This window comes from Rhinolophus sinicus, chromosome 14 (genome assembly GCF_057876585.1).
Source record: "Rhinolophus sinicus isolate RSI-liver-muscle chromosome 14, RSI-T2T, whole genome shotgun sequence".
In the NCBI taxonomy this organism is placed as follows: domain Eukaryota; kingdom Metazoa; phylum Chordata; class Mammalia; order Chiroptera; family Rhinolophidae; genus Rhinolophus; species Rhinolophus sinicus.
The window spans coordinates 28,293,323-28,318,113 of record NC_142514.1 but is presented as its reverse complement, the minus strand read 5'-3'; the positions used below and the strand labels follow the sequence as shown (position 1 = coordinate 28,318,113).

The 24,791-nt window shown below is 39.4% G+C and overlaps 1 long non-coding RNA gene across 2 annotated transcripts; it reads right to left on the bottom strand.

The window, feature by feature from the left end:
• Positions 1-18,107: 18,107 nt before the first annotated feature.
• Positions 18,108-22,183, bottom strand: LOC109450124 (uncharacterized). 2 transcript variants are annotated; one of them, XR_016018617.1, is made up of 4 exons: positions 22,051-22,183; positions 20,941-20,999; positions 20,359-20,862; positions 18,108-18,242 (listed from the first exon to the last, which is right to left on the bottom strand). It is a non-coding gene; the product is annotated as an uncharacterized LOC109450124 (long non-coding RNA). The 2 variants fall into 2 exon arrangements; XR_016018616.1 differs by lacking the exon at positions 22,051-22,183 and adding an exon at positions 21,521-22,034.
• Between the last annotated feature and the right edge of the window lie 2,608 nt (positions 22,184-24,791).

Genomic DNA, 24,791 nt, shown 5'->3' with positions numbered 1-24,791 from the left:
ATTCCAGGGCTTAGGTATTAATTTGACAAGGTTTAACACAAACCAAGATTTCAAAAATAGCTATTGAAGAGGAAATTTTCAGTTAGGGAAAAGGCTTGATAAACAAATTGCTTGAGCTGCCTATGGATGAATCTGAATGAATGAGTACACTTTGTTGTTCCCGACGTCCCGGGTTAGCCGGGAGAATCAGAGGAGGATAACGGGAAAGCTATGTCCTTATGCTCTATAACCTACCCATGGGGTCTGATCAAAGTAGTTGCATAATGGTAGAATATTAAAATAAAGGCTTATTTATTGGGGTACACTGGCCCCTCCAAAATAGTGTTCCCCCCTACCCTCACCCCCACATTTCCCACCTTTAGTCTCAGACAAATGTGCTGGCAAAGCCTTTGGTGACCATGGCTTGTCTCCAGAAGGGACCTCACCCCTAGTTGTTTGCTGGTTTCAGGGAAGCCAAGGTGTCTTAAAGTGTCACCAAAGAAAGATGGACACCACAGTGGCCCTGCACTTGACAACTGCTCAGTCTTTTTGGTCTCTTCGCCCCTCCTCAGCCTGTTTTCACAAGCAGACCCCTGATCTTTATTGATCTCCATTGAATACTTTGAAAAACTATCTTAAGATTTCCATAGAGAAGCTGGGAGTGGGTGCTCAGATACTATTGGTTCACTCGTTCCTATGATACCATGTCAAAAAAAAAAAGTGTGCTTATTTACACAGAACAAACAACTTCTTATTTATAGAGCAAAATGTTCCAGTACCAGAAACATTTTTCAGTGAGGAATTGCTGACAATCCACAATTATTTTTATACTCTTTAAAGAATACTTGTGGACCATATTCATCAGCCCTAAGGCAGGGCGATCAGAGGTCGCTTTAACAACTCCACTTGTCATTGCATGACCGTATTCATAAGTAGAATCCCTCTTCTTCTCTGGTTCCTTAACTTCCCTTAATTGCTATACCAGGGAACTCTGTGAGCATTAGTACCTTAACACGATGCTCCGGGTCTCATGGTAATTGCCATGACGAAGACTCTGAATTAGCCAGCCGCTGGGAAGCTCAGGGTCTATTTTAAAAAGGTGTGTAAAGCAGCAATTCCTAAACCTGGAACTTAAATGCTTAGTCAGGACTTCTCACAGAAATGCTAAATCACACCTCCCGGAGTGGAACCCGAGGTAACTAGATTTTTAACAAGCTGTACAGTTGATTCTGACGCCCAGCCACGTTTTGGAACCACGGATACAGATTCAGATCAGGGCATAAATTGCATGTTTTTGCCATTCCATGTGACCACTTGCGATAAATAAGCTGATGCTAGAGGTGACAAAAATTATTTCAGTGACATTGAATTTATGCTGATGTTTCTGATTTAATCATTGTCGCACTAAGGATAATTTAACTAACCAAAATCCTACTGTAATATAGGAATTTCTTGATGTTTTTATTTTTCATATATAACAGATTCATACCAGACGTTCTTTGTCAAATTGTATATTCCCGTGCAAAACCACATTTAATGCTTGTTTGAAGCTTTGGATATAACATCATTTAAAAGCCCAGTTGTGGCTGTTTGTCCCCATTAGTTTTCATTTGGATCGTCATCCATCTCATCATGGGTGACGTCAGATAGCATTTGTTAATATTTCCATGGGCCAGCTGATGTGCATTTTCAAGTCTCCTGAATTTTACTTCCTACTTTAATCAATTTATTGGTAAAAATATCTTTATTCAGTGGACTCAGCACACTATCAAAAGTGCCACCTAAGATTTTTGCTTCTTTTTCTTAATGTTATATAACATTCCATAGAGCAGTAATTCACCAACTTGAGTATTACACAGTAATCACCTACAAGGGGAGGAGTAGCTTTTACAAATGCAAGTCCTTGGTCCCTGCACTTACAGACATGGCATGAGGCCCAGGAATCTGCATTATTACAAGTCTCCTGCCCCCCACCCCAGTAATTATGTATACAGACATTTTTGTACAGTAAATACTAAAGTATTATTTACATTCTAGTACTCACCTTGAGTAATTCTCATATAGGTGGTTTGCAAACCACCATTGAGAAACAAGAATATGTATGTAAGAGACGTTAAAGTAGACACAGTCATACATATCAAGACAAGGTCTTACACAGAGCATGGAACACCGCTGCCCAGGAAAAGTAGCGCTGTGGGCCTACGTCCACAATCACTTATATTCTTGGTAGAATCCTGTACCACTGGAGTCATGGTCTGAACCCAAACCTTTATGAGGTTTTTTAGTCTCATAATGGGTCCAGGATGTCCCATAGTGATCATTCTTTTCAACTCTTTTTATTGTTTCTTCACAAACAGAACCTTAAGGTAGCTCCTATATCCTGTAACATTAAAACACTTGACAAATAATATTTTCACTTAAATTTCATTTAGGCTATTTGTATGGTTTATTTCTTATGTGTAATTTTGTTATGGGTTTTAAGGTTCTGGGTAACCTTTTTCTCCCACAGTTAATTGTCACATGTATAGTATCTCTTCTGTATGTCTGTAACTTGCAGTTTTGACATCCTTATTATTAGATTGATTGTATACGATTTCTCTTCTAACTGATGTCCATATCACACTCATTAATAGCAATTTTCCCTTGTGTGGATTCTTTGATGAATGTGAAGTTTTGACGCCTAAGAGGAACCCTCACTACACTATTCTCATTTATAGGGTCTCTATCCATTGTGGACTCGCTCATGAATGTCAAGTTTCGCACTCTGAGAAAAATCCTTTCCTCACTTGTCACAGTGATATGCTTTCTCTCCTGAATGAGGATACGACGGAGAAGAGTGGAGTGCCCAGTGAAGCCCTTACTGTGCTTTCTCTGCCATGGGGACTCTGATGAACTCAAAGATCTACAGCTCTGCAATAACTCTTATCACCTTTTCCTCACTTATAGGGATTCTCTTCCGCATGGAACCTTTCAGGATTGCAAATATTTTTGTACTGGCTGATACCCATAACCCACGCATCACATTTCCAAGGCCCTTCTACTGTGTGAACTCCAAGATGAACTCTGCTGAAGCTCTTCAGGCATCCTTCACACACACAATATTTTGCCTGTGTGGCTTGTCTGATGAACTCAGAGATCTATCATCAGGCTGAAGCCCTTACCACACTCACACATGTGAGACACAGTGATATATTGATGATGATTTAGAATGGGTAGAAAAGACGTATTTGTTTATTGTCTAGTCAATGCACATGAAGATTCTTCATCATGTCCAGGCACCATCTCTTCCTCTTCAGATTCAGAGACCATCTCTTTGTGCTTTTCACTGTCACATGCACTGTTCCTGGCAAATCTGTACTCACACCCTCTCCTTAGCTCCTAACCCTGGCAACAACTGATCAGTTCTCTATTTATATATTTTTGCCTTTTCCAGGTGTCATATAACTGGAATCAAACAGTATGTAACCTTTGGAGACTGAGCACAATGCGTTTGAGATTCATCCATGTTGTTGCATGCATCAATTGTTCATTTCCTTTTATTGCTGGGTGGTATTCCATTTGGTGGCTACCACAATTTGTTTGTCCATTTACCCACTGAAGGACATTTGGGTTGGTCCAGATTTGGGTGATTATGAATAATGCTGCTATGAGTATTTGTGTACACGTTTTTGCGTGGATATAAGTTTTCATTTTTCTAGGATAAATATCTAGAAGTGGGATTGCTGGGTCAAATGGTGTATGTTCAACTCTTTACAAAACTGCCAGAGTGCCTGTAAGATTTTGTATTCCCACCAGCAATGTATTTGAGTTCCTCTTGCTTTGCACCCTTGCTAGCACTTGGTATTATCAGCATTTAAAAATTTTAGCTCATCTAACAAGGGTATGTGGTAGGAAGCTTCTAACATGGCCTCCATGGTATTCATGCCACCTGGTAATCACACCCTTGGATAATCCTCTTTAGTTTGGGCTGGTCAAATAACTTGCTTCTAACAAAAAGAGTAAGAGATACTAACAATATTAATTTCCCTTTCGTTTTCTTAAACCAAAATAATTATGGCAACAGTGATGGGGTGTTATTTCTGTGACCAGATTACAAAAGACTATGACTTCTGTTTTGCTGGTCTTCTCTTTCTGGATCTTCTTACTAGCTTGCAGTGATGGAGGGAGCCACCTGACAAGGGACTGAGCATCTCCAGCAAACAGCAAGTAAGGAACTGAGGCCCATAGTCCGGTAGCCCTCAAGTAACTGAATCCTGCCAAATGGATCTTCCCTAGTCGAGCCTGCATTTGAGACTTCCACTCCAGCCAACACCTTTTCTATTCTGTTCCATTATTCTATGAGTATGTTATCCTTTTGCCCATATTATGCTGTCTTGAATACTGGAGATTTATAGTGTATTGTAAAATCAGGTATAAGTCCTCCAACTTTGTTCTTTCTCAAAATTGTCTTGGCTAGTCTAGTTCCTTTACCTTTATACATAATTTTTTGTTTGGGATTCCATTAAAATCTATAGATCGATTTGGGCAGAGCTGACATCTTAACTCTATTGAGTCTTCCAATCCATGAACATGGTATGTCTCTTTATGTCTTTCACTCTTTTTTCATCTCTTTCATTAGCACTTTGTAGTTTTTAACAAATAGAACCTGCATGTATTTTGTTATATTTATACTTAAGTATTTCTCTTTTAGAGCTATTACAAATGGTACTGTTTGTTAAATTTTGGCTTCCAAATGTTCATTGCTAATGTGTAGAAATACAGCAGACTTTGTATATTGTTCTTGTATCCTGTAATCTTGCTAAACTTTTTAGTTCTAGGAGTTTAATCGATTTTTTTTATAGTTTCCTTGGGATTGTCTACATAAACAATCAGCTATGAATACTTTTACATCTTCCTTTTCTACCAGAATGCCCTTTTCTCTAGCCTTATTGCAGTTGCTGAGTCTCCCAGAGAAGTATTCAATAGGAGTAGTGACAGCAGACATACTTGTCTTAGTTTCCAATTTTAAGAGGAAAGCATTCCATCTTTCACCATTAATATGATGTTAGCTATAGTTTTTTGTAGATGATCTTACCAGATTGAAGAAGTTCCCTTCTATTCCTAGTTTGCTGAATTTTTATTATGAATGTATATTAAATTTTGTCAAATGCTTTTTCTGTACCTATCAATATGATCATGTGATTTTTCTTGCTAAATATGTTAATATGGAGAATTATCTTGATTTTCAAATGTTGAACCTGTCTTGTAGTCCTGGAATAAACACCACTTGGTTATCTTTTTACATATTGCTGAATTTGACTTGCTAATATTTTGTTGAGAAATTTTTGCATTTAAGTTCAGGGGGGATATTGGTCTGTAGTTTTCCTGTACTCTATATCTAGTTTTGATATGAGGGTACTGTTGGCTTAATAAAATGAGCTGTAAGAACTGCCTCTTTGCCTTCTGGAAGAGATTGTGAAGAATTGTTATTTTTTTCTTAAATATTTGGTAGAATTCACCAGTGAAATTATCTTGACTGAGTTTCTTTTTTGGAAGTCATGAATTAGATTTCTTTAATAGGTACAAGAACATGCACTTTATTTTTTCTTGCATAAGTTTGGTAATTTGTGTCTTTCAAGAAATTGTTCCATTTCATTTAAGTTGTTTCATATATGTGCAGAGTTCTTCATAGTATTTCCTTATTATACTTTTAATGTTGATTTCTGCTTTTATCTTTATCTTCTTATGATTTGGGTGTATTTTGCTCTTCTTTTTCTAGGTTATTTAAGGTGAATTACCCAATTTTAGAGACTGCATAATCATAATACCAAATCTTAATTAAAATAGTACCAAAAAAAGAAAATAAAACAAACATAGATGCAAAAATTACACATTTTATTAAAAATAATTAATACAATAGGGAAACCAATATTATAATATCAATAAATGCTAAAAAGCCATTCATCTCATTAGACATTTTTAAAATAGGTAGTATGTTCAAATCAAAACTATATTTAAAAATACAAAAAGCAGTAAGTAAAAAGTACAGAAAAGACTCTCTCCCATCCCTACTCCTCCAGACCATTTTATTAGTCCTTTGTTTATTCTTCCAGTGTGATATTATACAAATATAAGCAAATATGGATATGTAGTCTCATTCTTCTTCTTATATAAAATGCATTATATATATTTTAAAATATATATTATATTTTGACGCTTTTCCATATATATGTGTGACTTGTATTATCTCTGAATAGTCTCTTCAGATTTTTTGTGTTTTCCTTCTTGATATCTAAGAGCTCTGGATAAATAGGGAGATGGATCCCTTTGTGATATGGATTGCAAATATTTTTGCCAGTTTTTAATCTTTTAGCCACTTTCTATTCTTCCTCAGAGAACCGATAAGAGAGAAAGTCTTCCTCTTTCCTAAAGCTCTACCTCAGGGCCTCTCTTTTTCCATTCAATATTCATTCATTCATTCATTCATTCATTCATTCATTCAGAGGGATTCAACAGAATGTGGATGAAGGCAGTGACTGGAAAAAAATAAAACTATTTCATGACCTTATATACCCCACTGAGTTGACACTCCATAATAAACCAGTTATACTTACTTATGCATCATGATATTTTGATATTTTACAACAGACATATATCATTTTGTAATTAGAAGAATCAATATTATTGTCAATAGGGATTGGGAAGCATTAGAGATTGCTGACAAAATCCTGAAAAGCATAAAATAGAAAATAAAAATATCCATTGACACTATTAATATATTAGTGTATTTCTTTCCAGTTTTTTTGTCTATGTGTGTAGCTTTACATCTGCTATATCATGCAAATTTTCCTGTCATTAAAAATGATCCAAAAACATCGTTTTTCTTGCTGAAGAATACTGCATTATATAGATATATTATGACCTAGAAAACATTTCTGTTATTACAAAGTATCCTTTCTTCTTTTTAAAAGTAGTAGAAATGACATGGTAATGTATACCTTTTATACATATTTCATCTGATTATTTCCTTAACATAGATTCTTAGATGCTAAATTCCTGAGTCAAATGGCACTGACATTTTAAAGGCTTTTGACATATTTCGCCAACCTGTGTTTGGAAGGCATGCTGCCAAGTATTCAGGGGAAATTTAATTCAGTGAAATGCATTTATTACAAAACAAGCACGGCTGAAAATAAATAAGCTCTAACCATGTAAGTCAAGAAGCTAGAAAAAATATAAATCTAAAAGAAGTAGGATATAATAAAGAATAAAAACAAATAAAACAGAAATTACCATGTAGAAACTGAGTGTGCCCTGATTAGGAAAAATATAAGTAAACCTACACCCAGATACATTTAGTAAAATGGCAGAATACTTGTTAGCTTTTCAGAATTTTACAAAACCTCTTTAAAGCTAAAGAAATCATCTTAAAAACAACCAAAAACAAAAGCCAGACTGTCTGAAAGGGAATAATAATTAGACTAATAACAGACTTTTCAATAGCAGCACTGGTGGCTAAGGAACTGCTGAGTAAAACTAAATGTTAGATTGTTAGACCCAGCTGTAATACAAGAGTGAGGGGAGAAATACAGAAACAAAGAATTTACTACTCTCAGATACACTTGCTGAAAAACTGAGGGATTCTTTTATTTTATTTATATAAGAAACATTTGTATAAGGCTTAGTATGTAGCAGGCACTATTTTAATCATTCTATAAATATTCATTTGATCCTAATAACAACCCCATAAGGTAAATAATAATATCATCCATATTTTACAGATGGAGAAATTGAAGCACAAAGTAACCAAGTAATCTGCTCAAGGTCATGTAGCTAAAGATCAGCAGAGCCGAATATCAAACCCATGGAGTCTGCCTGCAGAATTGGTGTGTTCAACCACATTACAAGCTGCCCCTGCTCTGGAAGGCTGAGGAAATGTACTCAGACAGGAAGGGGGAAATGCAAGAAACTGTGGTTTAAAAAACTGGCAAATGTGCAGGTTAATCTAAACTTTCATTGGTTATTTACAATAATAATAGTGACAAATTTTGGGGTGTGTTAAAAACACAATGAAAAAAAAACCCATGTACAACATGTAACATGAGAGAAGGAGAAGAAGAGTTAAAGTGTTCTATTCTATATTGTTAAGGAGTGACATAATACAAATTTTGTTAAGTTATGTACGTTAATATAAAACAAAAAGATATAAAAATTTAACTACTAATCTTGTAGAGAAAAAGAGAGAAAACATCATCCAATGGAAGGAATGAAAGGAGAGAAAAAAGAAAGAGACAAAACCCCCAAAACTCTGAATCCAACAGATTTTTTTCAAGGATTTTAACAAGCTGATACTACAATTATATGAAAGAATAAAGGCCTTTAACTAGCCAAGACAATTTCTATAAAGCTATAATAGTCAAAAGTGTGTTATTGGCACAGGGATATACAAATAATCTATTAAAAAGAATATCTATCTGAGATAGTTTAGAACATGACACAAGTTAAAATCCATCAGTTAGTTCTAAACAGCATTAAAAATATGAAAAATTTAATGTTTGGTGAATAAAGCACATTGCAAAAAGATAATATATAATATATCTATATAAAAAAATTAAAATATCATGGACATACAGGTCATAAAAAGACAAAAACATATGCAGGAGTAATACACAGTAACTTAGGTATAATGGTTACCTCTGAGCAGAGTTGAGAGAAAAGATAGAGCATGAAGCTTTAGTTGTATTTGTTGTGGTTTTTTCCTTAACAAAAAAGATCTGAAGCTAGTATGGCAAAAATGTTAACATCTACTTAATCTCAGAGGAGGGAAAATTGTTATACTTTCTAAGCTTTTCTGTGTCTAAAATATTTTTAAAATCTAAACACAGAAAGAAAGAAAAAAATAAAAGGAAAAACAAAGAGGAAGAAGGAAAAGAAACTAACATAAAACCTCAGAGCTCAAAACCTTCATCCAATGATGTTTGACCGCCTCTCCTGTGTCAGTTGTCATGACAGTCCCCAGGGATATAAACCCCCTTTCCCAACTTGGAGCAGTGGTGCCTGGACTGCTCAACTGGCGGTCCTCCTAAAGAGCCCCAAAGCCTCTCTAATCATGGATATCCTTTCCTCCAAAAGGACTGCTTAGGGGGACATAGCAGAACGCATTGCTAGGAGAAGGATTCCGTTGAAATGTTGACAAACTCTCCCTTCCCGACCTCTTCTTCACTGCTACTGCCTTGGGTCTTCCCTCTTTATTGCCAGGCCCCCAGGCTTTGTCTCCCAATTATGCCTCCCAAAGGGAATCAGTCCTATTATAGCCTTCGCGTAAAATCCTTCTTTCCATTGGAGGGATAATGGTCTCACCTGACTTGGACCAGGTGGAGAAATGATGGGGCATGGAATTGCCTTCCAAGGCCCCTCCTAGCATTTGAGACCTCTGGTCTCGACTGGCCCTGACGCCAGTGGGGTCCACCTACCTGCCACAGACCATGCTCTGGTCAGCACAGACTTCCAGGGAGAGCCCTGGAAGGGGTCAATACACTTGCTAGAGATTTTGGAGAAGCCCGTGAGATTTCTATCCCCACCATCTCACAACCTAGTGTTGTTCTTTTCTTTTTCTTCCTTCTAACGATTCCCTACCCTCTCAGATTTGCTTTCCTCTCCTTTAACTCACTTCCATAACCCTGACCCAGTCCCTTTCTTAAGCTATGTCTTCTATAGACATCTACCCTGCAGATGCTTTACCAGGATGAAAGGCATCCAGCAGCCTGGTGACGCAACGGACAGGGAGACACTCATTTAGGGCTGGGAGGCTCTCACCCTAGAAGGGCACTTTGCCAGGTGTCCTTCCCAGGTGAGTGACGGGACCTGGGTAACTCACTGGTTATGTCTAACATGTGCCTCTGTGAGATGAAATATAAAAGAATAGTTACGGGTACCAGATTCCGGTGGAGTCAACCTTACCCACGTAGAGATAGTCAGTGCAGAGCTTCACACATATCTCATACCTCATTCATAGGATTTTCCCCCCAAATAATAAATAGACATGTTTTACCCTATGAGTTTTTACTAATGTATTTTTACAATTGACACAGTTTTGGGGGGTGGATTCTTATGTTGAAGATAAGAATATGGATACTACACTGATTTAATAACTCGAAAATTTCTCTCTGATTAAGTCCATTAGCATACTCATCGGGCTAACAGAATTTCTCTCCTGCAGGGATTGACTCATGATGAAACCCGTGATCTGACTGAAATCTTTACCACACAACATGTTTTTTAAAAAGGTTTCAATGTGTGGACCTTGAAGCCCTTACCACAGGTATCACACGAATAGGGGTTCTCTTCCACATGGATTTTCATTCAACAAGTATTTACTGAGTGACTACTTGTGCCAGGCACTGTGCTAGGAGCTGGGGACACGACGGCGAGCAAAGCACCCAGAGCTGCACTCTCATTATGTTCACCATCTTGTGAGAGAAATAGACTATCTGCGAAAGGCGGAGAGCTGCACTCCAGCAGACGCTCTTACCACAGTCTTCACACTGGCAGGGGTTTTCTTCCACGTGGAATCTGGCGGGTATGAAAATTTGAGCTCACATCTCACATGTACAGGGTTTCTACCACGTGGACTTTCTAATGAACAGGAAGGTTCGCGTTGTAACTGAAGCCCTTACCACAGGTATCATGTTTACAGTTTTTCTCCTGCATCGACTCTGCTAGAGAAGATCCATGTTCCAAATGAAACCTTCACCACACTCAGCACACCTGTCACACTTCTCTCCTGTGTAGGCTTGTTGATGGACGCCAGCTCAGTGTTCTTTCCAAAGCCCTTACTACACTTATCACATATAAAAGGTTTTTCTTCTCTGTGAATTCTTTGAAAACTTCAGGATATATGCTCTGACTGAAGAAGCCCTTTTCACACATCATTTTTGTGGAATTTCTCCCCAGTTCCATGCCCTGGAGGACACGACGATTAGCGCTGTAGTCGAAGTCTTTACCACACTCCTCACACTTACTGGTTTCTCTCCTGTGTGGACTTTCTGACGAGCATAAATGTTTGCATCTTAGGAGTCCCACATTTAAACAGTTTCCCTTGTGTAGGCTCGCTGATGCATTTGGGGATCTTTGTTCCGACTGAATCCCTTACCACACTTAGCACATTTGTAGTTTCTCTCCAGTGTGGACTCTCTGATGGATGTGGAGATTGGAGCTCTGATGGAAGCCCTTGCCACACTCCTCACACTTAAAAGGTTTCTCTCCTGTGTGGACCCTCTTATGAACGCGAAGATTTGGGTGATAACTGAAGCCTTTACCACACGTGTCACATACGAAAGGTTTCTCTCCAGTGTGGACTCTCTGATGGATGCGGAGATTGGAGCTCTGATTGAAGCCCTTGCCACACTCCTCACACTTAAAAGGTTTCTCTCCTGTGTGGACCCTCTGATGAACGCGAAGATTTGTGTTATAACTGAAGCCTTTGCCACATGTGTCACATATGAAAGGTTTCTCTCCAGTGTGAATTCTCTGATGATAGCGGAGATCTGTGCTCTGACTAAAGCTCTTGCCACACTCAGCACAGTCATAAAGTTTCTTTCCTGTGTGGAAAGGGGATGCTTTGAGAATGAGAAAATGTTTACAATGATGAAGGATATGATTGTCAAATTAAGAAATCTTAATGGAGGGGCAAGCAATAGAGTATCAGACTGGAGAATGTGGGAAACTATGTTAGTCAATCAAATGACCAACTTGAAGAGTTCTATCAGGACTCAGGAAAAAAAGACTTTACAAAGTGAAATTGTGAGAAAAATATTAAGTCATGAAGGATACATCTAGAAGATCTTATATACATAGAAGAGATTCAGAAAGAGAGAACAAATAGAAGAAGTAATGAAAATGTATTTAATCTGACAGAGAATTTGATTCTTTAGATTGGAAGTATTCCCCTAGTACCATGTAGGAGTGCCAAAAAATAAAAAAAAATAATAAGACAAACTAACATATACATATATCTGGATGAAATTTCTGAATTTCAAGGATCAAGAAAACATCTTATAAGCATACAAAATAAAAAACAAAACAAGTTACTCCCTCAAAACAAGAGTAATATTGGCAGAAAACGATTGCATAATGTCTCCAGAGTCCTGAGGGGAAAAGACGATAGTCAAGAATCCTAAACCTGAACTGATGATTCCCCTAGAAGGGCAAAAGGAAGATACCAAAAGAAAAAAACAAACACAAAGACGACCACAATTAGTCAAAATAAAAACTCATAAAAAGGGATGACATGAAACATAAAAAATAGAAATGAATAATGTTCCTCCTTTCCCTCAACAAAAATCTCATCAAATACCAAAAGAAAACTTCCCTGAGCTGAAGGATTCAGAGATGAACGGGCTCAATGACTAGGAAACATGATTATTGAAGAAAAGAAAAAGAAAAAAAAAACATATCTAAGCACATCCTAGCGCAATTTCAAAATTCCAAGGAGAAACAGAAAATTCTAAATGTTTCCAGAAGGGAGGGAAAAGAAAAACAGTTAAAATGAAATAAAATAAAATGACTAAATGAATTAGATTGGAATCAGCAATACCAGAAGCTTAAGAACACAGATACAATTACTATTTTGAAACTAAAGGGTTCTACTCTGTCAAACTAGTATTCACAAGTGGGAAGAATATAAACACCTTTTCAAACATGCAGGGACTCGGAACGTTTGTCTGAAAATGAAAAAATAGGGGGGAAAGGAAAGAAACAAGAATTTGTTTGGAATGCCAAATAATAATAAGGGGATTAAACAGAATGCATAAAATATCAGCAATCAAACCAATATGTCAATTATCACAGTAAACGTGAATGGAGATGCCAAGTCTTAGAGATGCCAAGATTAGGTTTAAAAAACCCAGCCATACTCAGCTTTCAAGAGACAAAGATATATACCAGGTAAATGCGAACTAAAAGAGGGCAGATGAACAACATAACATCGGACAAAGCAGAGTTTGAGGCAAAATACACTAAATAGGACAAAAGCAATAATCCACTAGAATATAACAATCACAAAGCAATTGTCAAATCTAAAATTACTGTATATATATATATCTTTCTAAAACCCTCAGCAAATATGTCAACAGGAATATTAATTGCAGCATTATAATATTGCCAAATTGAAAATAGCCTAAATGTCCATCAGGAAGAGACTAGTTAAATGAATTATGCTGCTGTAGAATGGTATACAGTCCACCTTTTTAAAAAGGACAGGGTTAAGAAAAAAAAGAGTAAGGTAGATCTGGATACACTGATATGGAATAATGGCCACAATGAACCAATGACTAAAAAATAATGAGGTTACAGAATAGATCGAAAAATAGGTATCTGTGCCTCAGTTTCCTTGTCTATAAAATGGGGATGATGTTAATATCCACCTGTCTCACAGGGTTATTGTGATGAGAGTAAATCAATTAATTCCAGTGAAGTACTTTGAACAATGGCTGGCCTACCGATACGTCCATCGTGGGGAACAGTGTTTAAAACCTTAAAATGTGCATACACTTTTATATAACAATTTTTCTAGAACGTTGTCTTACTGAAATAATCAGACAAATGTACAATAATGTAGACTGAAGCACTGTTTCACAGCAAAATAACTACAAAGGCATACATTCAACATGCTACAGTCTGAATGTTTGTCCCTCACAAATTCATGATGAAAACCTAATGCTCAAGGTGATGGTATTAGGAGGTGGGGGCTTTGGCAGTGATAGGTCATAAGAGCGAAGGAAGCCCTCCTGAGTGGAAGTAGTACCCTTATAAAAGAAGCCCCACAGATCTCACTAGCCACTTCACCATGTAAGGATACAAGTAGAGTGTCACCCTTTGGAAGGCCCTCACCCGACCATGATGGCACCCTTATCTCGGACTTCCAGTCTCCAGTCCTGAGAGAAATAAATATCTGTTGTTTATAAGCCTCCCAGTCCAGTGTGTGGTATTTTGTAAAAGTAGCCCAAATGGACTGAGACACAATAATAGTGGCTTGTTTATGGCACGTTCTTCCCCCACATGTCCTCAGTGCTTGCTCCCTCACTTCCTTCAGATTCCTGACCCAGTCACCTTATCAGAGAGGCCTTCCCCATCACACTCCACCCTTCCACTGTCCCCACCTTTCCTTACCCTGCTTCAGAGCACTCATCACCTGATACATGTACAGATGGTGTCAAAAAAATGTATACACATTTTAAGAAAGGAAAAAACTGTATTAAATTACGCTGATGGTAACCACTTTAAGCACCTCTTGTAATTGCAGAAGCCAAACGTTATCGGTATATATTGAGTGTTACAATTTTAATAGTTTTTTTCCTTTCTTAAAATGTCTACACATGGGGCAGCTGGTTAGCTCAGTGGGTTAGAGCGCAGTGCTCTTAACAAGGTTGCCAGTTTGATCCCCACATGAGCCACTGTGAGCTGCGCCCTCCACAACTACCGTGTTTCCCCGAAAATAAGACGGGGTCTTACATTAAGGTTTGCTCCAAAAGACGCATGAGGGCTTATATTCAGGGGATGTCATCCTGAAAAATCATGCTAGCACTTATTTTCTGGTTAGATCTTATTTTCGGGGAAACATGGTAAATTGAAACAACTACTTGACTTGGAATTGATGGGTCCGGAAAAACACACTTAAAATAAATTTTAAAAGTTAAAAAAAAACAAAGTTGAATTAGAAAAAAAAAAATGTCAGGGGCGGCCGGATGGCTCAGTTGGTTAGAGCGCAAGCTCTTAACAAGGTTGCTGGTTCAATTCCTGCATGGGATGGTGGGATGTGCCCCTTGCAACTAAAGACTGAAAACGGCAACTGGACTTGGAGCTGAGCTGCGCCCTCCACGACTAGATTGAGGGACGACTTGGAGCTGATGGGCCCTGGAAAAACACACTGTTCCCCAATATTCTCCAATAAAATGTACTTTAAAAAATGTTTATACATTCTTTTTGGCACCCTCTGTCTATTTGTGTTTATTGTCTATCTCGCCCCCCAATATAAGTGCCATATTAGTGGGACTTTGTTTTATTCACTGCTGTATCCTCAGTGTCTAGAATAGTGCCCATTATAAATATTTAATTCAATTAATAGATTTTTGATAAATCAAGGTATTTTCACACAATGGAATACTATGCAGCTATTAAAATGGAAAAGGGCTCATGGATGGGCTTCAGGAAGTTGATGAAACCCCCAAAATATGTATAAAACTTTGTATGCATGTACTTCTGTTAACTTTTGGGGTAAGGGTCTTCTAAAAGAGATTGGTGAGTCAGAAAAAATAAAAAGTTAGAAAGATGGTCATACTATATTAAGCGTAAAGTGTAGATTAGAAAAATATACATTGTATAACCCCATTTTGTATAAATACATATTTACATATGTGTATATATTATGTATCAGAAATAATAATGGAAGTGTACACATCAAATCCTATGTTTTTTTCTTGTTTGCAGGTTTGATATTTTTTTTTAACCCTACCCCTTTACTTTGGTTTTTTTGTTTTAGCTGCAGTGTTGTTTTTAATAGACTTTATTTCATGGAGCAATTTGAGGTTCACAGCAAAACTAATCAGAAAACACAGTTCCCTTATACCCCCATCCATCCCCCATCCCACAAGCTTCCCCCACTATCAACATCTGGTGACAAAGTGGTACATTTGTTATAATCAGTGAACCTACACACATTATCACCCAAAGTCCATAATTTACATTAGGGTTCATTCATGGTGTGGCACATTCTATTGATTTTGACAAATGTATAATGACATGTATCTACCATTATAGTATCATACAAAATAGTTTCAGTGCCCTAAAAAGTCTCCGTGTTCTGCCTATTGATCCCCCCTCCCCTCTAACCCCTGGCAACAACTCATCTTTTTATTGTCTTCAGAGTTTTGCCTTTTCTAGAATGTCATAGATTTGGAATCACACAATATACAGCTTTTTCAGATTGGTGTCTTAGTAATATGCATTTAAGTTTTTTTCATGTCTTTGCATGGCTTGAGAGCCCATTTCTTTTTAGCACTGAATAATATTCCACTTTTAATGGAATATATTTAAAAATAAAATGTGGAATGGAATTTCATTAATCTTCTGTATTTTCTAAGATTTCTACAGAAAATATATGTTTTCAAATCCAAGTTTTATATTTTTTTTACAATAAAAATGATGAAGTCTACAATTCACAGACCTCATTCAAATTTCACCAATTTTATATGCCCTCATTTGTGAGTGTATGTGTACTTAGTTCTATGCAATTTTATTATTAATACACGTGTAGATGTGTAACTACTACAGTCAAGAAACAGAACTGCTTGATTACAAGGCTCCCTTGTGCTATTCTATTACAGCCAGACCGATCTCACCTCCTACTTCCCCCACCCCTAATCCCGGGCAACCACTAATCCATTCTACATGTCTCTAATTTTGTCATTTCAAGAATGTTATCTAAATTAAATCATACAGTATGTAATCTTTTGAGAATGACTTTTTTTCACTTAGCACAATTCCTTTCAGAGATCTATCCTAGTTTTTGTGTGAATAAATTGTTTATTCCCTTTTACTGCTGAGTAGTATTCCATAGCATGGATGTACCCCAGTCTAACCATTCACCAACTGCAGGGCATCGATATGGGAAGGTTTTGATCTGACTTAGTGTGTTAAAGGATCAGAGTGATTGCCATATGGAAAATAGGCTGGGGTGAGGGGAGGAAGGAGGACCAGGTAGGAGGCTATTCAATGAGAGAGAGGATGGTTGATTAGAATAGGGTAACAACAGCGGAGGTGGTGAGGAGTGATTAGACTCCGGATATAATTTGAAAGCAGGACTGACAGATTTGCTGATAGATCGATTTGGGGGTAAGAGAAAAGGAGTCAGGGATGGCTCCAAGGTTTTAGGCCTAAGCAACTTGAAGAGTGGAGTTTCCATTTTACTGCGAGGAAGAGAAGACTAGAGGAAAAGCAGGCCTAGAAGGAAAAGGGGGGAAATCAAATGATGGTCATTCTTACTTTTTAGATAGGCAAACAAACAAAAGATTGGGAGCAGTGAGAGTGTGAAGAACGGGAATTCTCATGAGAATATAAATTGATTCAAACTTCTCAGGAGGCAATTTGACAGTAAAGTAAATGTATAATCTTCTGATCCACCAATTTTTCTTCTAGAAATTTTTTCTATAGAAATATCAGAATAAAAAATATCCAAAAATACAAGCACAAGCACAGCAATTTCAGCATTATTTGTAATAGAGAGAAATTGGTATCTTAAATATACATCAATAAAGCAGTGATTTAAAAATTAATTTCATTACATCAATATATCATGAATATGATACAGCCATGAAAAAGGTTGAAATGGCTCTAAATAATGAAAAACAGGATTGAAATGAGTCTAAATATTTTGACATGTAAAGATATATAACACATATTGACTGAAAGGATGTTGCAGAAGAACTCATTTTTGTCAAATAAATAAATACAAAGAAACAAAATAAACACCTCATCTTATTGTACTGCGCTTTATTGTACTTCACAGGTGTTGCTTTTTTACAAACTGAAGGCAACACCCTCCACCGACAACTCACTTTAGTATGATACTCATTTTATTGCGGTGGTCTGGAACCTAAACTGCAACATCTCCAAGGTATGCCTGTGCGTGTGAGCTTATATACTTTCTCCCTCTTTATATGTGAATATAAACAGAAAAGAATCGAAGAGATACTTTTCACTTGATGTATAATATCCTTTTAATATTTTTCTAATTAAAAAGTAATCACAGGGAGCGGGAATGGGGAGTGACTGCTTAGTGGGTATGGGGTTTTCTTTTGGGGTGATGTTTTGGAACTTGATAGAGGAGGTAATTACACAATGTTGTAATACCATTGACTTGTACACGTTAAAATGGTTAATTTTATGTTATGTGAATAAACATAAGGAAAAGAAAAAAGAGAACTACAAATGGGAGTGGGGAAAGTTTTTTTATTTAGGTAGCAACATTTTTCCTTCTTCAATAGTGATTTGGACACTCTGATATCTGAATCTCAAGCCCTTGCTTAGTTAAACTCTTTTGGAGCCCACAGCTTTTAACAACCAAGGAAACAAAAATTCTCTAAAGAGTAGTTGTCCTCACCCACTAAGACCAGGTTGGCATAGATCTCCAGCATCACCTCTCTGTACAGGGCCCTTTGTGCAGGGTCCAGTTGCCCCCACTCCTCCTCCGTGAAATCCATAGCCACATCCTTGAACGTAACAGGTTCCTAAAACACCAATGAACAGTAATTCCTCTTCAGTTAGCAAGCATCTACACCACCGTTGGTGGTACAAAGGGCAAACTTGGCAACACTGAGAAAGGTAGGCAGAATAAAAGGGACTTCAGAGTTCTGCCCCAAGCCATAAGAGTAATTAAAAGAACAATACAATTTTTAAAAAATACATAATATCTTATACAGAGGCTCACCAAGACTAATAATATGAAGAGCACTTAAAAATCAATTTAAAAAGATAAAATATGCTGCCTCACAAATTATCAAAGAAATGGACATTCAGATAATGAGACATTGCTTCCCCCTACCCATTGGGCAAAGACTTATAGTACCCATTACTAGTTAAAGTCTGAGGAAGCAGGTACCCTCATACACTGTTGGAAGGTATATAAACTGGTACAAACTCTTTGGGAGAACTGTTTGGCAGTATTTATCAAACATATCCTTTAATCCAGCAATTCCAATTCTAGACATTCATCCTCATTAAGATAAGTAATGTCTTCCTTGCTGATAAATCCAATGGAAAGTTTTTACTCCTTTTTATGCTTGACTCCGTGGTATTATTTGGCCCTGCTGACCCCACGATCTTCCTCAAACTCTCTCCTCTTAGAGTCTGGATAGCCTAATAACTTGGTTTTTGTCTACCTCTCTGATCACTCTTTCTTAGTCTCCTTTACTCGACTCATCAATGCTGGGGTTCTCGGGTTGGATCCTATGCCCTCTTCTCATTCCCCTATGTGACCTCACCTATTCTGATAGCTTCAAATGCCATCTGAAGGTTGACAACTCTCAAATGTACATTGGCAGCCAAGACCTCTAGCTAGAAGTAGAGTTCCACATCTAACTCCACTTGAACATCCAGTGTGAAGGAGGCCTGATCTATAGTAGGTAATCAATGAAATAAATACCCACTTGGATGTCTCAAAGGCATCTAAATCAACACACTCAATTCAGACTTTATCTCCCTTTCTACACCTGCTTCTCACCCACTGTTCCCTAAATCAGGAAACCACACCTCAACCACCCAGGTGTTCAAGTCAGAAAAATAGGGGTCATGCTTGATTTCCTCTTATCCCTTATATCTGATCCATCACTAAATTATGGATGACTTTGAGGGGTTTAAGACTTCAGTGGAGGAAGTAACTGCAGAGGTGGTGGAAATAGCAAGAGAACTAGAATTAGAAGTGGAGCCTGAAGATGTGACTGAATTGCTGCGATCTCATGATAAAACATTAATGGATGAGGAATTGCTTCTTATGGATGAGCAAAGAAAGTGAGATGGGATCTACTCATGGTGAAGACGCTGTGAAGATTGTTGAAATGGCAACAACGAATTTAGTGTATTACATAAACTTAGATGGTATAAGCAGCAGCAGGGTTTGAGGATTGACTCCAATTTTGAAAGAAGTTCTACTCTGAGTAAAATGCATCACACACTACAGAGAAATTGTTTATGAAAGGAAGTCAGTCAATCGATGCAGCAAATTTCATTGCTGTCTCATTTTAAGAATTGCCCCAGCCACCCCAACCTTCAGCAACCCTGATCAGTGAGCAGCCACCAACATCGAGGCATGACCCTCCATTGGCTAAAAGATGACAACTCGCTGAAGGCTCACATGATGGTCGGCATTTTTTAGCAATAAAGCATTTTTTAATTAACGTATGTATATTTTTAAACATAATGCTATTGCACAATTAATAGACTACACATAAACATAATTTATATGCACTAGCAAACCAATTTCATGTGACACCCTTTATCGTGATACTCGTTTTATTGCAGTGGTCTGGATTAGAACGTGCAGTATCTCGAATGTCTGCCTATATCTATTACTCAAAGAGATTCCACACATATTTTCTCAATTACTGATGGGTCAAGCAAACAAAAATACATCAGCAAATATACAGAAATTTTGAATAAGTCATATCTTATGGACACCTACAGAAGTTGGCACTTACCTTTAGAGAATATACATCAAGCACACATGAAACATTGCAAAAACTGAGTATACGCTAGGCCATAAAGCACTTATCAACAACAAAAAGACTTGAAAGAGGTATGGAAGTTCCCCATATATTCAAATCTTTTCTTTAAGAAATAAAAGCTCACCTCTTTCTAAAGTCTTCCTCAATCACCCCAGCGCACACTGATTTTTCCCCTCCTCAGCACAGATAGGACTGACTGCAGTCTCAGCATGAATATACCACTGAGCATGGAGCAGTCATGACTAAGTGGATAAATGAACGAGCAACACGTTAGGAAGAGAGCAAACTTAAAGGAGGGCACCAGACAAGAAGGGAGCATTCCCTTAGGAGTCTTTCATTTCACAGATTAGGCCCAGCCCTCTAGTTGCGTACAATTTAGGATCAATCTCTGGATGAGGAGATTTGTCCATTGACAACACGTACAGCAGAGGAAACAGACCAAGAGATGAATCCTGGCTCCAACATTTAATAGCTTGGTGAACTAGACAAGTCTCTAAGCCTCACTGAGCCAGTTGCTATATGTGTAAAATGGGAATATCCACTTCTCACAATTGTGAGAGTTAAAAGTCAATGATGATGGTATGTAGCATGCAGTTAAGTGTTCCATAAATGTTGGTTTCCTTCTTTCCTAAGGAAGAAAGAGGAACTTATCATTTTCCTCAAGAGTAGATACATTCTAGACTGAAACAGGAAAATCGCACCTCACCTGGGAATTAGTCATGTCCTCTTCCTCGTGGGCGGGGGCAGGGTGTTAAGAAGGCCAAGCTGTAGGAGAAAGGAGCCATGAAGCCAAGCCTGACTTGCAGCCCCAGAGTGGCCAGCTGGGACAACTGTTCAGCCTTGCCTGAACCATTTCCACCACCCGTGATGCCTTTTCCACACCACAGATCACCCACCATTTCAGGTAAGTCCTCTTCCCTCTATCCTGAGTCAAAACCTCCATGGACCCTCTGTTCCCTGAAAGTGGTCACCCGCCCCAAGCCTTGCTAAATAACCTCTGCAGCTCCAGCAGCTCTGGAACCCCTTCCTCCTCCAGACTCTAGCCTTGGCACAGTAGTTTAAGCGAGAGACCACAGGTCACAGGTGTGTCCTCTCAGAATAGGTTCCAGCTGCCTGTGGGACCACAGCCTTCATTCTTATGGCTTGTTCCTATGGGCTCTGGAACACTTTTTCCTCGGCTGGCATCTTTCTGCTGGGCCCCAAGTCTTTGTACCCCCAGCAAGAGTCCTGCAGTCGGAAACTCAGCCGGACTCAAAGTTACGCTTAGTACCTCCCTGGATACAGACCTGGAGGAACTAAGACTGGGGACCTCTGGACACCGGGACTGCAACACTTGAGGGAGAAACCTGAGGCACCAAAGGGTGGAAACACCGGGCACGCACTGCTCTGTGAGGGGAGCTCCCCACCTCACCCCCGCCGCCGCTATCCCGGGATCGCGGCCGGGACCCGAGGCCGCTCACAGCCGGGAGCAGCGGGACACAGGGCTGCCGAGCCAAAGCTGGAATCGGAAGGCAAAAGGGATCCTGGAGCCACTCGGGAGGCAGATTCCTAATGCTCTTGTCTGAGGTGAGCTAAGCTGGGTGAAGTGACTGCTTTAGGGAAGTTGGAAGGATTCAACCCTCCGCCGCCAAATCGCAGGCGCTACTCTTTCTTGGGACCATAGCTCCTGGGGCCCCAGATATGGGCTTCAAGTTCCTCAATCCCACCCCCGCTCTGGCCCTCTGATCGTCATCTTCCCGCTGAGCCGTGGTGCCCCTCCGAACCCCAATCTTGCAGCGAGCAGCTACCCGCATCCCGAAGACGCACCCAGACTCACCCGCCCCGCACTCGCGCCCCAGGCGGAGCTCGCCGCTGGGTCCCACTGCGCCTGCGCGGAGAGAGCCGGAGGCGCCTCCCACAAGACCCCGCGGCCCGTGGTCTCGGCCGACCCCGCCGCTGCCCCAGTGCCCTGACCCGGCGCTGGGCTCTGCCCAGTCCTTCACGTTGTAGCGTGTGGACTTTCCTCTTTCAGCCTTATCAGGGGCTGGAAAAATCATTTTCTAAATTTCAGTTCCTGGGACCCGACAATGGGAGTGCAGACGGCTTTCCTTTTGGGCGTGAAGCGCGCGCCGCCCCGCGGAGCTCCGGTAGGGTGGGGTGGGCTGAGCCGGGGTGAGCCCGCCTTGGACTAATCCTACCCTGTGCCCTTCGGAGTCTGGCTCCTAAGCGATTGGGGACTAACAGGAGGGCAAAGAGACTGGTGTCTCCTATTTGGAGTGTCTCCTATTTGGCCAGTGGTCCTCTCTGGAATGTCACCACACTGGCTACCACTGACATCAGCACAGGTGACGCGGGGCAGACAGGTATTATAAGGCAAGGTCGCGAGGGGCAGGTGTGTGCGGCTCTCCTGCACAGATCTCGGATGGGGAGCCCCACCTCACTGTGACCTCTTCCAACCCTCTGGGTCCGTCCCCACCCCCAGCTAGTATACTTAATAGGGTGTCCACTGGGCCTCTCCTTTGTCTGCTTTACTGTTTCTGTACAGGCTTCTAAGGCCCTTCTTGCCTTGGAAGGGCAAGAAGAACCCGTCTCCGTGGGGGAATCTCTTGGAACCATTCTCATTTGATTTTTAAAGAGAGATGCCAGGGATTCTCTCCCGAGGCTGAGTCCTGACTGCTAATTCCCATCCCGCCTCTCCAACCTTCTAGTTATATGAGGTTATGGGGGTTAGTAGAGCAGGTCTGGGGAGAGGGGTGAGGGGAGAGAAGTCGTTTTGGTCACTTTTTAATAAGTCCTGGAAGGATTTGCTTGCCCTCATTACCTCCCTTTACATCCTTATTCTAAGAGCAGTCGCTGCTTTGTTGTGGGTTTTCCATGTGGTTCCTTGGAGAGGTCTGTGTGGCAAAGAACTTTTGTCTCCCGCCAGATAGGACCTGAAGCCTGCCAACGGCCACTTGAGTAAGTTTGGAAGTGGATCTTCTGAGGCCTGCCAATCACTACATAAGTGAGCTTGGAAGTATGTCCTTCCCTCTGTTGAGCCTTAAGATGACTGTAGCCCCAGCCAGCATCCTGATTGCAATCTTAAAGGAGGACTCTTGAGCCAGAGGATCCAGTGAAACTATGTCCAGACTGTGGCTGTGTCATCTTCGGCACATTGGTGATAAGGTTGCTCTTGCTAATGCATTCTAGCCCCAGAGGAGCATCTCTGTTCCCAGCCACCTAGTCCAGGATACCACCATCTGTTGTCTGCATTCTGAGGCAATTGCCTCTTAATTGGTCTCCCTATTTGCCCTCTTGCCACCACCCCTACTACCTGTTCCCCCCCACACACATAGCCAGAGAGAACTTTTCAAAAGGAAATCAAACTATTGTACTCTTCTTAAAATCCTCAAAGCCTTCCAATCACATTTGGAATGAACTCACATAATCTGGTACCTGTCTAATGCACAAAACTCATCTCCACTTCTCTGCTCCAGCCAGACTGGACTTCTTACCAATTCTCAATGGGCCAGACTCACTCTTTCCTCAGGACCCTTGCACGATCTTTCCGAGACTCCCTCCTTCACTTCACTCAGGTCTGTTTAAAAGTCTCCTCTTAGAGGTCTTCCTTGGCCCCTCCACCTTAGTTTCCTGTCACATTCAATCTCCTCACAGGTTTTTAAAAATATTTTAGTTATCAATATACCTGAGAGTATTATATGTTTGATTATTGGTTTTTGAATTCTTTGAGCACTGGTATCTTGCCTTTTTTACTCACTGCTATATAATCAATATATAATCAGAACAGGGGGTCAGCAGTCTACACCAAAGGGCCAAATCTAGTTTGCTGGCTGTTTTGTAAATAGTTTTATTAGAATATAACCACATTCATTCATTTACATGTCTATGTCTGCTTTCATGCTACTGAAGCAGAGTAGTCATAACAGCGACAATTTGTCCACAGAGCCTAAAATATTTAGTATCTGGTCCTTTACAGAAAAAGTTTGCCAACCCGATTTATAGCAATTAATATTAATGCATCAGCTTTCTATTATTTGCTTAGTGGATTTAGTTATTCCTTTATTTTTCATCCTGTCTACTTTTGCTTCAGTGTTCTTGTATGCAACTTGTTTCTGGTTTTGTTTTCTTTTTAAATCTGATAGTCTCTACTTTGGAAAAATATGGATTTTTAGGTCTCTCTTTTGTTAAGACGAAAGGAAGAAGAATAAAAAGAATCTCCTCCCTCTTGGTTCAAATATAATGAAGGCAGAGAACCTTGATACAAAAGAAACAGTCACTTTGACCTTAAAGATATTTTGTACTGCTGCTGTGCTGTGAAAGACCTTGCTCAGATCAGACTAAATAAATCCTTTCTCTGCCCCACAGAAAGCAATCTCATTCTAATTAAACATGTTTACTGCCTTACTAGCCATAACTAACTCCTAGACTTAAAAAAATTATTTCAAGAAAACATTTTTCATAAGAGAGAGTATTAGTTCATCAAATAATTTAGTAATATCACCAATTTACCTTCTTTCTTCCTTCCTTTACCCAAAAAGCTACCAGCTCTTTTGATTTGGGGTTGGGGAGAGCACCTGA